The sequence below is a fragment of the Schistocerca cancellata genome, chromosome 6 (genome assembly GCF_023864275.1).
Source record: "Schistocerca cancellata isolate TAMUIC-IGC-003103 chromosome 6, iqSchCanc2.1, whole genome shotgun sequence".
NCBI classification, from domain to species: Eukaryota; Metazoa; Arthropoda; class Insecta; order Orthoptera; family Acrididae; genus Schistocerca; species Schistocerca cancellata.
In genome coordinates, this window is record NC_064631.1 from 531,899,610 (window position 1) to 531,918,729 (window position 19,120).

At 43.8% G+C, this 19,120-nt stretch overlaps 1 protein-coding gene across 1 annotated transcript in view; it reads left to right on the plus strand.

Moving 5' to 3' along the window:
* Positions 1–320: 320 nt before the first annotated feature.
* LOC126088572 (aromatic-L-amino-acid decarboxylase-like) overlaps positions 321–19,120 on the plus strand; it is a 188,174-nt gene continuing 169,374 nt past the window's right edge. Inside the window, exon 1 of the mRNA XM_049906760.1 lies at positions 321–370. The gene's annotated coding sequence lies outside the window, so the exon portion shown is untranslated. The remainder of the gene's footprint in view (positions 371–19,120) is intronic.

Genomic DNA, 19,120 nt, shown 5'->3' on the forward strand with positions numbered 1-19,120 from the left:
TAGTGTACGTAAGTACTCTCCGCCACAAATCGTTAAGTGAGTTGCGGAGAGTGATGTAGATGCAGATGCAGATTGTTAAAGATCAACGTTTAGTTCGTAAGCCCGTACAGGTGGAGAAGGAGTGGAGAGTGGCTGACGCCTGGATGACGTTGGTAGGGTGCTGCATGGCGCGGCGCGGCGCAGCGGGACGAGTCCTTGCTCCTGTCCCCCTCCTCCTCCTCCCCCTCCATCTCCCCCTCCTCGTCCTCCTCCTCCTCCTCCGCCACCCACGCCTGCCGATGGCAGCGAGTATAAAAGGCTACACTGCGAGCCCCACGGCGGAAGTGCCGCCGCAGACCGACTGTCCACTCCCGACGCGACAACGACGACGGTAAGTCTGATCTGCAACGTACCCACTCACAGCTGTCCTTCAGACGTACCCGATATTCAGTCTACGCGGGCACCAGTATATGTTGGAACTAGTCTGTATATCCACCTGCCTCTACAGGTACAAGACTGCATCACATTATACTCCCCAGATGGTTCAGACGCTACAACTGGATCCTCTTTCAGTAGATGAAATTTTATGAAGCCACATCATAAACTGAAGTTTAGATATGAGTTCATTGGGGAAAAAATTAGTCACCCAGGCGCGTAACACAATGACAGCAGTATTCATCGCGGTACAGATTGGACATGAGGGGATATATAAGACACCGATGCCGAACAATTGCCGTCGCTAGAGATCACCAGCTTACACTGATGCTGTCCATGACGATAGATAGTTCCACTTGGAACTAGAAATGGTCTATTATAGTATTTCAAATCTGCGAATTTTACGGGTACACAATTTTCCTTTCTCCTGGTCATTCCTCTTACCAAGCATTCTCTCTTTTCGTCCGTTGAGCACGAACTGCCATTTGGAAGACATCAACTTTTTTCAAGATCATGCTCGAACAGCGAAATCTAGAGTCCTAGCAGTACGATATAATCTTTCTGATCTAAAGTTTTTGTCGCGTAAATCGTATCAAATTATTATAAAATCCTAGGTCCTCTTCCAATTTGCGTGTCCCCTTGATCGCTATTCGCCCTGAATACTCCGTCAGGTCTATAAACAGTCCGAATCGGGTGCGCCGTAGAAGAGCGTGCGTTAACGACCTCTGCTACGGAAGCAGAGCCGTCCAGAGTGTTCGTTTGGAAACGGATACTGCTTTGTACTGAAGAGATTTATCAGGCACAATCTAGGGCTCATTCCAGCGGTCGCCATCTGTCATGATCGTCCATTAGACAAAGTTCTCATATAAATTTCTTGTTGACCATCACATTCCCCACTACTTATCAAGTAATTTGTTTCTGCAGGTAGACACACCCGTGAAATCCGCCACTTGTTTTACAGGATAATCTTCAAAACGTCCTAGAATGTTCGTCCTTACTTCTCTTCACTTCAGTCTTGCGCTATATATTACACACCGCGGTGTACCTTAGTGAATATCCTGAACACTAATCTAATCTTCTGCAACAGTTTCCCACAACCCCTCTCCGTTCATTATATGCAGACTCCTGTGCGTACTGTTAATTTCGATACATTAGGTATATAATTTTTAGTCCAGTGAGCTGCAAAAAGGAGTTTTAGAACATTACAGAAGTCCATCATGACCTAAGGTGTTCATGCATAGCTCAAGCAATGCAGATGTATGCAACTCCACTGTAACAACAAATGGTTCCGAGCACTATAGGACTTAACTTCTGCGGTCATCAGTCCCCTAGAACTTAGAACTACTTAAACCTAACTAACCTAAGGACATCACACACATCCATGCCCGAGGCAGGATTCGAACCTGCGTCCGTAGCGGTCGCGCGGTTCCAGATTGTAGCGCCTAGAACCGCTCAGCCACCTCGGCCGGCCACTGTAACAACACAGCAATCAAAACGTATTACTAAACTTATCAGGACCACCATGTAGTAAGTCATGTATACATCAGCCGAGAGTTACACTGCAAGAAACAACTTTCTACTGTATTGTAAAGGTACTTTTAAGGCTGCCATCTCCGCAGTCGAGGGAATGGTATCGATACTTCGCAAGCTTGTGTACATTGGAAAGTTTATAGGTGTGAATACTATTTTGCTGTTGAATGGCACTAAGCGCCCTGCAACAAAAAGACAGAACACATGTTCGCGAACATCGCTAACATGTCACTGTGCTGTCTGATTGTCTTAAAAAAACACGAAAGACAAGAATGGTGCCATAAAATAACACAGCATACAGCTGCATCGTTGCGTTGTTCTCATCAATTCGAAATTGTCATGCAGCCTTCATACACTTTCTGAAACGGAAGTTCAAGACTTAATTTCCTGTCAATGATGAGATCATTAGAAACGGACAACAAATTGGGACAGAACGAAGACTGAACAGAAGATCGGTTGCATTCTTTTCACAGGAACCATTCCAGCACTCGCTTTAATCGACTTAGGAAAACCACAGAGATAATCTGAAATGGTCAGATGAGAGCTGAACTTGCCCCTCCGGAATACGAGTCCAGTCCCTCAGTCAATGCCCCACCTATCTCGGTCACTTCTTTAACTGAAAGTCATAATAAACAATAAGATGCCATTATTGACTCACTGTAGGCTACTGCTGATGTGCCAAAATGTTGTGGTTTTGTTTGGTTTTTGTCTGATGGGCAACGTAACGGCTTTTCTTTCTAATCTTCCAAACTCTTCAAAAGCCTCCAGTCAGCAGTAACGCCCTGACAATTTCGTGTCTAATCACGATAGTATTTTCTAACAGCAATTGAAAATTGACTTATTTGCGGAATCTGTAAGCCGCTTGTATGCATCCTTTTGTAAACGCAGTGTGTAAGAATGGTGAATTCACGGCCTTCAAGTAGCCTAAGTATGACAGCACACTTGCTTCCATGGAACACACAGGAGAAACTTCCCACGAGCGATGTAATGTCAGTCGGAACGGTGCTTATCACATCTGCCACAATAGATAAACACCCAAGGCGTCTGTAAATAAAGGTTCATTTACAGTGTCCAAATCTATAGAAATTATCTCATTTTTCTCCAAAAGCCCCTTCCCATTGACAGGTGGCGCAGTTGTTACCTCACTGAATTAGAGGAGTGCAATTTTAATTTTTGTGGCCCTACACAGATTTAATTTTCCGCTGTTCCCTTGTTTTATTGATGATCGCTGGTATGGTATCTTCAGCAATATGGCAGCCGATCTATTTTCTCTCGATTGCCCATCGTTTCTGGTGCATTATTCCTCATGAACTTTATGTCGACGTCGGGTAGAACTTTTAACATTCCTTCCTTCCTTCATCTTTCGTTGCTAAGCGTAGACCATATCCATAGACGATCTCTTCGACTGAGTTGAAAACAGGCCCTTAAATTTAAAAGCTGAAAACAGGTGTGACAGGAGACACCGCTGAAGAACTCGAAAGCACTGTTTCATTTGCCTGTCTGTTTTGCTGCTTACGCCGACTTGCAATATTCTCTTCGAACGGCATATCATTTACGTCTCTGAGTTGGGTTTGCAACTGTATAAAGCACACTTCTGATTTGTTTACTACTCCCGGGTCGTGGTTTGCGCAATGGTAAGTCACTTTCGTGATTAGTAACACAGCGTACGTAATTACTGTGTCTGTCATTTTGCCTCATTTCTGCTTGCACATCTGGTGTTTCTTCGTGTAACTTTGTACGAGTTCTACAGAAAGTGTTTCCACGGTCTTGTAACAGATGTTCATGGGGGAATCTGGACTACATATGAAGGGCTTATTTCACTTGCCTATAATGCTTCTGAAATTAATGATCCAAGTAAACAGATTTTTCAGCGCTCATTTAACTTTAGCACTCTGTATCTCATAATGAACAAAAGTGGACTTGTACCACTATTGAAATAAGCCCTTCATATGTCTGCCTTCTATTTCATCTTAGTAGACTTTAATAAAGCTATGATTATGTAAACTGAAGGTGATGATGATGAGGTCCCATACTCCGAGGAGCGAAGGGGACGATGCGGGAGACCCGCACGGCTGTACTAGGCAAGGTCCTACTGGAGTTGGTTTGCCATTGCCTTCCTCCTACCGTAATGGGGATGAATGATGATGATGAAGACGACACAACAATACACAGTCATCACGAGGCTGGAAAAACCCCTGACCACGCCGAGAATCGAACCCGGGACCCAGTGCGCGGGAAGCGAGAACGCTACCGCAAGACCACGAGCTGCGGACAGACTGAAGGTGACGTGGGGAAAGAGGAAAGGAAAGGAACTGATGATATGAGCTGCATCGGGACTTTATGCGGAATCAGCGGCGACGATTGAAAATGTGTACCCGACCGGGACTCGAAACAGGGATTTCTTGATTACTAGGCAGTTGTGATAAACACTGCTGCACGCGGACAGTGGTTGTCACAACTGCGCGGACTACCTCGCTACACTCCCCAGTCAACTCACATTCCCACCTACCATCTATAGCAAGCATGGGGCACATGGAGAGGTACTGTGGGTAGGCGAGAGGTCAGAATGTGAGTCGCCTGGAAGCGTGTCGAGATACTCCGCGCTTTTGGCAAGCAGTCTGTCCTGGAGATTCGGGGTTCAAATACTGGTCCGGCACACATTTTCACTCGTAGCCGCTGATTCCGCATAAAATGCCAATGCAGAGCTAATGTCATTAGTTCCTTCCCTTTCATTTCCTTTCCTTCTCCCCCCTATACGTATCACAGCTGCCGATTCCTCATGGTGTATGTTCTTTCGGAGATGCCCAGAACAGATACCACGAATTCATATATAACAGCTATGATTATTGTTTCCTTGAAATCTTGTGGTACGTTGTCACTGAACAGGATCAAAGAAGTGAACACGCCACGGGCAATCATATTCTGACAGTATTTTCTAGGTAGCATCTGTTATAGACTCTTAAACTTCATAACCTTGCGTGCTGCCTATGACGCGAGTAAGGAGCGCTGTCTAGGATGCCCTGAATGTTCGGAAAACCTCACAATTGATGGTGTTTAGCTTCTTTAAATTTTCTTTCCCAGTTCTTGAGTAATTTTCTACCTACTACTTGACCTATGGCCGGTTCTGAATCAAGCAAATGTAAGCAATGTATTCCTTTCCTGCCCTCCTTAAACCGACGCCCCCATATGTTTGGTCTCAGACTTCCGTGTGACCATTAAGCAATTTTTCTGAGAATTTTCAGTCACTGAACTTTAGGTAGATCTTCTAAAACCATCACTCCACATCTTAGGAAACTAACTACAGACTTTGGAGGAGTACGTAAGTATTATCTAAAGATAATGACGGTAAAACGTCTCATAAGACTTTTTAGAACTTTCAGGGAATCTGGGAAGCAGTGATCATAGCGGATTCCGGTATAGTCAACGGAACACGTCTTTCTCATTGTAGTAATAGCAGCGCGGTTTAAGGCGACTTGTCACGGCTCGCGCGGCTGCCCCGTCGGAGGTTCGAGTCCTCCCTCGGGCATGGGTGTGTGTGTGTTATCCTTAACGTAAGATAGTTTAAGTTAGATTAAGTAGTGTGTAAGCTTAGTGACCCATGAACTCAGCAGTTTGGTCTCATAGAACTTACCACAAATTTCCAGTTTACTCATTGTAGGAATCATTGCGAAGCAAATAGAATACTTTACAGCAAAATAAAGGATTCATCGAGATCGGTGAATAAAGTGATCCCACTACATTTGCCGCAATTTCATCATGACTGCTCAATGGTCTTGTTAACATTTTTGAACCAAGAAATTTTTCATACGCTTGTCATAACTGGATAACCAGTTTCACCACATCGGCAGCCTCCTTCGCTGAAGTTCCTGACTGGCGTTTACAGGAGCATCGTCTCGAACTTGGGATGGCTATGAAGTGTTTATGTTTCCTGGAAGAATTCATCCTCTACGGCTGTTGCTTCCTAGTTTCAGCTAAATATTTGCCATCGCACCCTGAGAACTAAGCGTATAGAAAGGCACTGTTACATAAGCGGGGAATTCTCTTTGAGATGCAATGGTTCTAACATTTGGGTCAAAACCGGACACATTGGATAGGAAATAGGAAATAGAAAATCGGACCAGTCTAGCTAAAGCACAACGTGACTGAGAATCTGTGACAGTGCGGGGAAAACACTAAAGTACTGCCTTCTCCCTCCTGTTAAACACGACTTCCATATCATAAAACAAAACACAGTCTTAGTGTGTGTACATAGAGACTGCTGTCTAATATGAACACTCGTTGTGGATGATTGGATTATCCTGGTGCTACCTGAGTATATGTAATACGCTATTCAAAAATTGTTCAAATGGCTCTGAGCACTATGGGACTTAACATCTCAGGTCATCAGTCCCCTAGAATTTAGAACTACTTAAACCTAACTAACCTAAGGATATTACACACATCCATGCCTGAGGCAGGATTCAACCTGTGACCGTATCGGTCGCGTGGCTCCAGACTGAAGCGCCTAGAACCGCTCGGCCACCACAGCCGGCAATACGCTATTCACTGATAGCGTGTGCCACGAGTTCTGCAGCGGTTGCCTGTTCGTTTTGCTTCCCTCACAAACCAAAACGGGATTCTCTAACTGTGCTGTGCGATTAGTTCGCCGTCTCACACGCTGACCGTCTGTCACTGGCTTCAACAACACACTACTCTTGTGTTAAGTGCCTCGGGACGACGAAAAATATCTTCGAAAGGGGGAAGAAATGAATAATATGAGAATGAACCACTGACGACCAGATCATAAGAGATCGAGCATAGAATCAGAGGGTTAAGGGTGGGAAGAATATCGGTCATGCATTTTCAAACCAATGACTGCAGTATTGGACTTCTGTAATTTAGGCAAATCATGGGAAATCTAAATCAGTTAAGATAGGGAGGGGGCCTGGTACTGGCTCCACCTGAATGAAGAGTCCAGCGTGTGAACCGTTGCACCACTACGCTCAGTAATATCTTCCATTTCGGTTGGCGTCTGTTTGAAAATTTTTCTCGTAGTTTTTCATTCTCGGAGAAGTGGTTGTTAGCAATCTTACTGAAAGCTAAAGAGGTGTTATTGTGTGTTCCACTGCTCTTCCCTTTACTTCAGATCGAATTGCTAGATGTTTCCGACATATGGATTTCTATCTCGAAGCATCCATTTGAAGCCAATACACTGTCCGCCTCGTTTTGACTTAATATGTTGTGGCTATGTGGCATATATAAAACCCATACCAGTTTATAAAATTTTATATAAAATGTTCGGGAAATATTTTAAAATATTTGGCTATTCTGTTTACATATTTTATAAAGCTCTCTACTTCACAAGTCAGAACCGGCAGAAGACGAAAGTTGGAGCAGACATCGCACGTGAATCAGGACTGTTCAATGTGTTACATCTGATTCATCTGAGGTTTGAGATTACAGAAGATATCTACGCCCTGCTGGCCGAACAAGAGACAAAGAACATTAGTTACATTGTTAATTGACTTTTTTATCCCTGAGTGCGTCCTGACTATTACTCTAAGGTTGCAGTATCTAACATTACATATCTATTCATGTCACTACATTGTTTACATTGGTATGAAGTTAAATATGTTTCGGAAGTAGATTCCATTTTCTAGTTTACATCTGTTTCAGTTTTTCCTCTCTTTAAAGAAGTTGATATTGAAAATGAGACCAATTTCACTAAAGCAGACACAAACAATGGCAGAAACAAGATAAACATTGTAAACTCACATTCGTACTTATCTTTACACTAAACTGAAACTAAGACCTCTTTCTCTCAAAATTAACACCTGCCTTGTTTTGTTTATATACAGTGGAAAACGAGTGAGATGTAAGATGAAAGTCTACATCGTATTCCTTAAAGGCAGAAAACACAAACCTGATGTGGGATAACATTATCACCGGAAAACGGGACACTGTTAATATCGTTTGTACAGCATAAGAAATTATTTTACTGTGTACATTGTTCATGAAATTTTATGGCAGGGAAAAACGTAGCCAGACATTCCGTAGAAGGTGGATAGAAAGTTAAGGTTCTATTTCCTGCCCAGGTATTTCACCTGGTCTGACACCACTTGGTTTCCTGTGGAGCTATGTGAAATGTCTTGTGCATAAGACATCTGTGGCAATGCCCTGGCCACAATTCTCACTGCCTGTGAAGTTATGCCAACACTGGGATTATTTCAAGGGGTACGACACCACTGGAAACTATTGAACCTACCCGTACCACTCGTCCAATTTAATGCAGCAAACTGAGGACATAAACCACTGCCATCCGGAGTGGCCATGCGGTTCTGGGCGCTACAGTCTGGAACCGAGCGACCGCTACGGTCGCAGGTTCGAATCCTGCCTCGGGCATGGATGTGTGTGGTGTCCTTAGGTTAGTTAGGTTTAATTAGTTCTAAGTTCTAGGCGACTAATGACCTCAGCAGTTGAGTCGCGTAGTGCTCAGAGCCATTTGAACCATTTTGGACATAAACCACTGATCGAAATTAAATAAATGTAAAAAAATCTTTGACAAATCTTTCGATCTAATCTACACCATGGACTACGCTACAGATCAGAGTGACAAAAGAATTAAGATTTCATATTTACATTTGTTAACTTCACCAACCTAAACTGTACCTCAGGCTATATCACTAATCAGTCTGTTACTGTACCCTACACACATGCACTGAAGAGCCAAAACAACTGGTAAACCTGCCTAATATCGTGTAGGGTTGTAACCTCCCCCTCACTTATCGACCTTAATGACAGTGAAAAATTAAACCGCGTAAACCTAATGGAAATTTGGGAAAAGCAATCGTCACCGATCGACTTTACCTGTCGGTAAAGAGGGAGGAAAGGGTTACATCTAAATGAAAGGAAAAATGCCAATGAAACTGGTGGAAATTAATTTTGAAAAGGGGTAAAGTTAATAAAGAAAGCAAATGTGCGGCCGTTACGTTAACAATTAACTAGCGGTAATTAGATATTTGAGATTTGGGGGAAATTACGGTCGCCAGTCCTAAGGATAATTACTATAGTAACTGAAAAATAAAGGTTATTACACACATAATTAGCACTAGAAGCGTGGCAACTGAAGGTTGACACGTGTAGTGTGAAAACTGAAAGTTCGTCAGAAGTAATAAATTTCGCTACACTCTGACTTAATTTAGAAAAATAATTAATAAAACCGGAAAATCGAAAGTTAATTTAGTGACTGAAGTCAATAGTGAGCTTTCTTTCTGAAGCACATCGAAATTCAGTAAAATACGGTTAGTCTTCGACTATCTCAACAATCATTTCAAAGGCTACTTGAATCTACGCAATTTAGAAATAAGAGATTTAACTTTGAACTTGAATTAAATGATTCTGAACAATTAACAATAGTAATATTTAGTACGTACCAAGCTGAGCTGCAGTCACAGGTAAGCTAAAATACGGTAACAAAACTCGCACTCTTAATTTGTGACTGTGTAATCTAAATATTGTAGCCAGCTATGAATACCTTAACTGAACTTTTAAATTAAAGCAGTGAAAACGAATGATGCTGGCGTTTGAATTTCAACGACACTCGGGTTCATTCCGGAAAAGGAAGGGACCCTGCTTGGTAATGCAATTGGGACAATGAGCAACAAAGGCTCATGCTACGTTCCTGTTGGTTTAGTTATGAAAATGTATCAGTTTGAAAAACTGAGGTCTGCCATACAGTTCTAAAACTTTACGTGCTTCCAGTCTTCCTTGTTGGTTGATTGAAGGTTTGAAGCCGTCGATCGAGGAGGTGGCGACAGTCACTCATTGTCGGCCGTCGCTGTTGCAGAAGCTGGATGTGGGCGCGCCTTCTTCTCGACACGGTCACCAGGCGAAACGGGCTCTTGATGTGCGCCAGCTAATGCTTCCCGTCCGCGACACCGTGTCAGAAACTATCATAGCAAGTCGAGCGCAATTACATGAAAGCGCGGCAACTCGCGGGAGCGTCACACAACACACCTGCTCCACTGCACCACCCCAGCCAAAACTCCCGCTTGGCCCGCGCTCCACGCGGCAGAGTTAACACAACCAAAGATCCTAAACACTTGTTCTCCACACGACCTATCGATGTATTCGTTCGATAGCATAGTTTTCCCTAGGCCAGACCCAGCGTATAAATACAAATAATATTCACAAAACAAATCAACATAAATGCATAAATACATATACACAAATAGTAAAACAATTACAATATAAAAAGACACAGAAATGTTATATCTTCAGGTAACAAAATAAGGAAAAAAATTTGCAGTGCAATAGATGGAAATAGGAGGATATGCATTTCCGGCGTTACAGGGTCCCCACGAGCACGCATAAGTGCCACAACAGGACGTGTCATGGACTCGACTAATGTCTGAAGTAGTGCTGGATGGAATTGACACCATGAATCCTGCAGGGCTGTCTATAAATCCGTAAGAGTACCTGGGGATGGAGATCTCTTCTGAACAGCTCCTTGCAAGACATCCCAGATATTCTCAGTAATGTTCACGACTAGGGAGTTTCGTGGGCAGTGGAAGTGCTTAACACAGAAGAGTGTTCCTGGAGCCAATTTGTAGCAATTCTGGGCGTGTGGAGTGTCGCGCTATTCTGCTCTAACTGCCCAAGTCTGTCGGAATGCACAATGGAAATGGATGGATGCAGGTGATCAGACAGCATGCTTACGTACTTGGCCCCTGTCAGAGTCGTATATAGACGTATCAGGGGTCCCATATCACTCCAACTGCACACACCCCACACCATTATAGAGCCTCCACCAGTTTGGTCAGTTCTCTGCTGACATGCATGGTCCATGGATTCAGCCGGCTCGAGTGGCCGAGCGGTTCTAGGCGCTACAGTCTGGAACCGCGCGACCGCTACGGTCGCAGGTTCGAATCCTGCCTCGGGCATGGATGTGTGTGATGTCCTTAGGTTAGTTAGGTTTAAGTAGTTCTAAGTTCTAGGGGACTGATGACCTCATAAGTTAAGTCCCATAGTGCTCAGAGCCATTTGAACCATTTGAACATTTTGTGTACAGGTTTCTCTATTTTTTTTTTTTTTTTTTTTGGGTCATCGGTCTACTGACTGGTTTGATGCGGCCCGCCACGAATTCCTTTCCTGTGCTAACCTCTTCATCTCAAAGTAGCACTTGCATCCTACGTCCTCAATTATTTGCTTGACGTATTCCAATCTCTGTCTTCCTCTACAGTTTTTGCCCTTTACAGCTCCCTCTAGTACCATGGAAGTCATTCCCTCATGTCTTAGCAGATGTCCTATCATCCTGTCCCTTCTCCTTAACAGTGTTTTCCACATATTCCTTTCCTCTCCGATTCTGCGTAGAACCTCCACATTTAGGTAGGAAACATTATTACATAAATGTACCTACCTGGGGGAAGTAGCCTGCAGGAAGGTGGCGACTCCCCAGTCAGCCGTTGTGCAGTACTTGAGGGAAACGGGACGCTGGTGGTGTTGCCAGCAGCAACCTGCCCGTATCTACTGCACTGTCTCCTTATTCACGTCTCATGGCAGATCTACCGATACTAGATGAGGAATAGTATTATTTGGAACACTGTCGTTCAGCCACCTTAACAGCTATAATCCAACAAGAAGAAAACACGGTCTGGAACAATAGTTCTTGCCTATAGGTACCGGATTCTCGGATCCCTGGCATCTGCGTCGATCACTTATTTCAGTTAACTTATTATTACGTTTGCTATTTTACAATTAATTACTTATGAAATTAGAGGATTGATTACAAGATTTCTCATTCTAACTGCTGACATATGCCACCCGATCTCTTTCTGTCTCAGTTCATTAAATTCATCTGTTGGTCGTTTGTGGGAGTACCAGTTCTGGAATTAGAAGAATGTACCTGCCTTCTAGATAGCCATTTAAGTGATAGGAGGTTACATCCTTAAGGTGACTGCTGTTACACTTTTGCCTTAGCGGTAGGAGTACAAAGTTTGAAGGACACAATAATTACCTTTCCCTTTTGCGTTTGCATGCTTCTTTCTCTGACAAAGTCATTTTTGTTCGTTGAAGACCTTTGTCCTTATTCTATATCTTCTTTATCCTTGCTATATCGTGAATATCCTTACTATGTTTTGCGACAGGATTCGCCAGTTTGTAGGTGTGGTCTGCTATACCCTCTATAATCTCAGACGGACTGGAGTAAAGCAGACAAAAATTTCACTATTCTTTTTTGCCGGAAGGTCAGACGTATTTCACGTTAATACCATTTCACCTATATTGAATGTGGTAGGCTCGTGGCTTCTGTCAGGGTTTCCGCCATTTGTAACGTATCCTTCCACAGACGGGGAGTTTTTCTCCGATAATTAGGCCGTTACTTATTTATTAATGATTCAGCTGTTCGTAATATCTCATGTGGGAGCATTAAGCAATAAAATATCTTCTCGAATGCTGCAAAAAATCCACGGAGATCCAACGTTTGCCGAGCAATTAAATCTCGCTACCGTCCCTACTTCTCTGAGGTCTCTCTGGAATCTGTGTCTTTTTTCCGCTTATTGCCCCCTCGTCATTAAAGGCGTCGACCGGTACTTCATTATCCCAACTTCGTCTATTCTGCTACATCTGTTTCTTCTTTCTGAATCCTAGCCTCTTAAACCCCCTTTCTTGGAATTCAGATTAGTTTCTCTATTAGTGCTCGACGAGCAAATTCTTTCCCTGTGTAAGACTCCCGGTTCCATGGTTGTCTCGATACGCTAGTATTTGTCACATTTGGCGGGATGGCTCTTTCAGATAGGAATTCATACGAATCCACCAAGAAATCTATAATTTCCTGTGTAGTCTGTAATCTTACCCTTAAGAGTTCTTTCCTAACAATTGGGAATTCTTCTTATTACCAGATTAAAAAATTGTTCCTAATTGTTATCAAGTAATATTCTACCATAGCCGACTCTCAATGGCTAAATGTCAAACGAAACATTGATTTTGTTTTTCTGTTAGTATCGTTGTTCTAAATAACTAAAAATTTTATACATGCCTGAAAACTTTTCCCATGAGGAGTTTTTATTATTTCATTACATCGACGTCATGGCATCAGCAGTGCTTGGAATGTAACAGTCATCTGATTCCCTACTTGATCGATTTCCCAATTTCCTGGCTCTCTAATTACAAGCCGGCCGGGGTGGCCGAGCGGTTCTAGGCACTGCAGTCTGGAACCGCGCGACCGCTACGGTCCTTTTGGCGCATTGGTAAGCATCACAGGCTCGGATGGAAGTGATGCTTACTGCCTATTCACGTCAGTGATGCGGGTGGCTACTAGTGTTAGGTCCGCCCTGTTAACCGAAATAGTGAGGAGCAGTGAAAATTAACACCACACGCAATCCCTGAATCCCAACCTAAGAAATGGCAAATATGTTTCGTTGGAGTGTTTAACACTAACAAATCATCCTCAACCACTATGGCACAGTTTTGTTAACTCTGACCCTCTTCAGAACTAAATTAAATTTTCTGGGAACTTTGAGTTGGTTCCTCCAATTTCAGAGAATATATTTCGTTTGCTAATGTTCAGTTCGGATCGTAATTTATTTCATCACCTTAAATAATTAACAAGTTGGGATACATCATAAATACAGCTGTTTGGATACATGTGTAAAAAGGGAATAAATGATGTTTACTTTCCGCCTTGAAAATATTTTTAATGTCTTCGTTTAGCCGCCTTTTGAGTTAATTTCCCTGTCACAACCATACCTTCACCCTCGAGTATACACGCCTTCTGCGTTTATTTGTCTCAGGCTAGATTTTCCCATCTGGGAATTAGTGTCCGATGAAACTAGGGCTAAAACACTGTGCATGGACTGCGCCGAGATATATGGGAATTCTGTGGTTTAGCAATTTATTCAGTAACGTACATCGGCAGCAAATAAGTAAAACGAATCATGAAAAGTATGGTACAATTAAATAATCCGACTCGAAAATTTAATTTTCCTCTCTCTCGATTCTGTGGCCCTCGCGAATCAATTTTATTCAGAACTTACGCTATCCGACATCATGCCAACTTCGTAATGGAGTGAAATGCCGCCAAGGTACAGAATTCCTCCCGAGGCGTCACAAGGAGCTAAATGTCGCTGAAGTGCGCTCACGTCATTAACTGTTTTAAGATAAACATATAACCATGACTATCCAGTGCAGCGTCGTCCTACAAATCGCTGCTCCAAGACTCCTCTACGCGCGTTAAAAACGTGACAGGTTGGAGAAACAGGCTGCAGTGAGCTGGAAAGTTGCACCACCATCCCGTCTCAGATAAGGTCATGTCCATAAGCGAGACACTAAATGAAGAAACATCACCCACAACTGACTTAGCAGTACTTCATGTTACTTCGACTACTAAGAAGCTTTAATAAAAGGAAAACGACTTGCGGCCGCTTGCGCATACTTTCCTTATGTTACAGCAGCCTGAAGAGATCTGTAGATTACCAGAACTCTATTGTATACTCGGAGTGAAGCGTGTTTTTTTATTCTGTAACCTCACGATTTTCTGAGGATTTCGTTTTTCAACGAAAGGACACGTTCCAGAAGCTCCAGCCGAGACCTATTTGTCTACTTTCAAATCCATCCCTAGAGTTCCTCACCTTCTCCTTTCTTTTATCATCTTCATAAACAACATCATCAATACGATAAACACAGTACAACTCTGTACATACTCTCATTGTACGAAGTGCATTCAAGTTCTAAGGCCTCCGATTTATTTTCTAATTAAGTACTCACCCGAAATCGATGGAACTGGCGTTACGTCTCGACGTAATCGCCCTGCAGACGTACACATTTTTCACAACGCTGACGCCATGATTCCATGGCAGCGGCGAAGGATTCTTTAGGAGTCTGTTTTGACCACTGGAAAATCGCTGAGGCAATAGCAGCACGGCTGGTGAATGTGCGGCCACGGAGAGTGTCTTTCATTGTTGGAAAAAGCCAAAAGTCACTAGGAGCCAGGCCAGGTGAGTAGGGAGCATGAGGAATCACTTCAAAGCTGTTATTACGAAGAGACTGGTGCGTAACGTTAGCTCGATGTGCGGGTGCGTTGTCTTGGTGAAACAGCACCCGCGCAGCCCTTCCCGGATGTTTTTGTTGCAGTGCAGGAAGGAATTTGTTCTTCAAAACATTTTCGTAGGGTGCACCTGTTACCGTAGTGCCCTTTGGAACGCAATGGGTAAGGATTACGCCCTCACTGTCCCAGAACATGGACACCATCATTTTTTCAGCACTGGCGGTTACCCGAAATTTTTTTGGTGGCGGTGAATCTGTGTGCTTCCATTGAGCTGACTGGTGCTTTGTTTCTGGATTGAAAAATGGCATCCACGTCTCATACATTGTCACAACCGACGAAAAGAAAGTCTCATTCATGATGTCGTTGCGCGTCAACATTGCTTGGCAACATGCCACAGAGGCAGCCATGTGGTCGTCCGTCAGCATTCGTGGCACCCACCTGGATGACACTTTTAGCATTTTCAGGTCGTCATGCAGGATTGTGTGCACAGAACCCACAGAAATGCCAACTCTGGAGGTGATCTGTTCAACAGTCATTCGGCGATCCCCCAAAACAATTCTCTCCACTTTCTCGATCATGTCGTCAGACCGGCTTGTGCGAGCCCGAGGTTGTTTCGGTTTGTTGTCACACGATGTTCTGCCTTCATTAAACAGTCGCACCCACGAACGCACTTTCGACACATCCATAACTCCATCACCACATGTCTCCTTCAACTGTCGATGAATTTCAATTGGTTTCACACCACGCAAATTCAGAAAACGAATGATTGCACGCTGTTCAAGTAAGGAAAACGTCGCCATTTTAAGTATTTAAAACAGTTCTCATTCTCGCCGCTGGCGGTAAAATTCCATCTGCCGTATGGTGCTGCCATCTCTGGGACGTATTGACAATGAACGCGGCCTCATTTTAAAACAATGCGCATGTTTCTATCTCTTTCCAGTCCGGAGAAAAAAAATCGGAGGCCTTAGAACTTGAATGCTCCTCGTATTAACTTACACGTGACTGTGAAACATTCGTCATACAAACCACCCAAGAGGAGTCAGTTAATAAAAGTTTTGCACCAGGCTGTGAGCCACGATAACGCATTCGTAATCAATGAGACAACTTCACACCATCATGTCATACAAATCCTGAAAGCAGCAGTGTCTACGTATATGTAGTGGAACACTCACGTACACTCACTTGCAGTGAAAGCAAAATCTCTGATTCACTGTTGCTGGCATTTTATCTGGCGCTCGTTGATGGACACCCTAACACATAACTTCCTCGCATACGCTGGCCCTGCTCCAAACGTTCTCCGTTGGGGAGAGACCCGTCAATCTGCTGACCAAGGCAGGGCTTCGCAAGCATGACGCCGTACAGTAGAAACTCTCCCCGTGTACAGACGAGCATTATCTTGCTGAAATGTAAGCCAAGGATGGCTTGCCGTGAAGGGTAACAAAACAGGACGTACCGCTTTGCTTTAAGGGTACCGCGGATGACAAAGAGAGGGGTCCTGTTATGAAAAGGAAAAGCATCCCAGAACGTCTCCCCTGGTTGAAGGGGCCGTATGGCGGGCGACGGTCAGGTTGGTATCCCATCACTGTTCAGGTTGTCTCCAGACACGTCTTCGGCCTGGAATCTCCTTTACTGGAACAGAATTGTCTCCAGTAATGAGCCCCGCTTCGAACTGAGCCCCGATGACGATCGAAGACGCGTCTGGAGACACCGCGGACAGCGGCAAGTACCAATCTAACAGTCGCCCGCATATGACCCGACACCCAGGAGTGATGGTCGGGAGCTCCATTTCTTTTCACAGCAGGAACTCTTTGGTTCTCACCTGCGGCACCTTTACATCGACATCTACATCTGCATAGATACTCCCAGTCCGCCGTACATGCGCGTAGCGGAGGCTACCTCGTACCATGACTAGTCATTTCTTTTCCTGTCCCACTCGCTAATAGAACGAGGGAAAAATCACTGCCTGTATGTCTCAGTATGGGCTCTGATTTCTAGTATCTTATCTTTGTGATCCTTACACACAATGTATGTTGCAGGAAGTAGAATCTTTCTGCAGCCAGCCTCCTGTGCCGGTTCTACAAAGTTTCTCAATAGTTTTCCTTCAAAAGAATGTCCCTTTCCTCCAGGGACTCCCATTTGAGTTCCTGAAGTATATCCGTAACGCTTGTGTGCTGTTCGAACCCACCAGTAACATATCTAGCGGTCCGTCCCTGAATTGCTTCGATGTCTTCCTTTAATCCGACTTGGTACGGATCTACATATACATCTACATCCATACTCCGCAAACCACCTGACGGTGTGTGGTGGAGGGTACTTTGAGTACCTCTGTCGGTTCCCCTTCTATTCCAGTCTCGTATTGTTCGTGGAAAGAAAGATTGTCGATATGCCTCTGTGTGGGCTCTAATCTCTCTGATTTTATACTCATGGTCTCTTCACGAGATATACGTAGGAGGGAGTAATATATTGCTTGACTCCTCGGTGAAGGTATGTTCTCGAAACTTCAACAAAAGCCCGTACCGAGCTACTGAGCGTCTCTCCTGCAGAGTCTTCCACTGGAGTTTATCTATCATCTCCGTAACGCTTTCGCGATTACTAAATGATCCTGTAACGAAGCGCGCTGCTCTCCGATGGATCTTCTTTATCTCTTCTATCAACCCTATCTCGTACGTATCCCACTCTGGTGAGCAATATTCAAGCAGTGGGCGAACAAGTGTACTGTAACCTACTTCCTTTATTTTCGGATTGCATTTTCTTAGGATTCTTCCAATGAATCTCAGTCTGGCACCTGCTCTACCGACGATCAACTTTATATGGTCATTCCATTTTAAATCACTCCTAATCCCTACTGCCAGATAATTTATGGAATTAACTGCTTCGGGGGGTTGCTGACCTGCTATATTGTAGCTAAATGATAAGGGATCTATCTTTCTATGTATTCGCAGCACATTACACTTGTCTACATTGAGATTCAATTGCCATTCCCTGCACCATGCGTCAATTCGTTGCAGATACTCCTGCATTTCAGTACAATTTTCCATTGTTACAACCTCTCGATATACCACAGCATCATCCGCAAAAAGCCTCAGTGAACTTCCGATGTTATCCACAAGGTCATTTATGTATGCTGTGAATGGCAACGGTCCTACGACACTCCCCTGCGGCACACCTGAAATCACTCTTACTTCGGAATAGTTCTCTCCATTGAGAATGACATGCTGCTTTCTGTTATCTAGGAACTCTTCAATCCAATCACACAATTGGCCTGATAGTCCATATGCTCTTACTTTGTTCATTAAACGACCGTGGGGAACTGTATCCAGCACTACTCAAGAATAGGTCGCGCTAGCGTCTTATATGCGGTCACCATTACAGATGAACCACACATTGCTAGAATTTTCCCAATAAACGGAAGTCGACCATTCACCTTCCCTATCTCAATCCTCACATGGCCCTTTCATTCCATTTCAGTGCACCACAGCTGTACGTCGACGATATTCTACGCAGCAGTTTTTTTGCCCTTCATGGCAAGCCATCCTGGGCTTACATTTTTGGAAAATAATGCCCGCCCGCACAGAACGACAGTTTCTAATGCTTGTCTTCGTGATTGCCAAACCATACCTAGATCATCAAGGTCACCCGATCTATTTCCAACTGAGAACTTCTGGGTCGTTATGGGCAGGACCTTTCAAACGACTCGGGATTTTGACTATCAAACGCGCCAATTAGACAGAATTTGGCACGATATCCCTCAGGAAGACATCCAACAACTCTGTCAATTAATGACAAGCCGAGTAACTGTTTGCATAAGGAACAAAGATGGACCAACGCGTTATTGAGTTACTCAGTTTGTGAAGCTCTTTCCTTCGAATAAATCGTCAACTTCTTCTGAAATTGTAATGATTTGTTTCTCTGTACACCTACATCACATCTACCGATTTCCGTCCCACTGGGATAATTCCTTCGCGGTCCGTCGTTTCTTTCTTTTTTTTCTTGGAATGTATCCCGAACGTGAATTATATGGAAGATTTAATGCATCAATATAAAAATCTGGGCCCCTCACAGACTGCTGGTTCAGTTCGCAAACAAATCGTGCTTATGATTTGTTGCCTGAACCGGATTGACTATGGGATAATAGGCGTAAAAACAGACAACAAC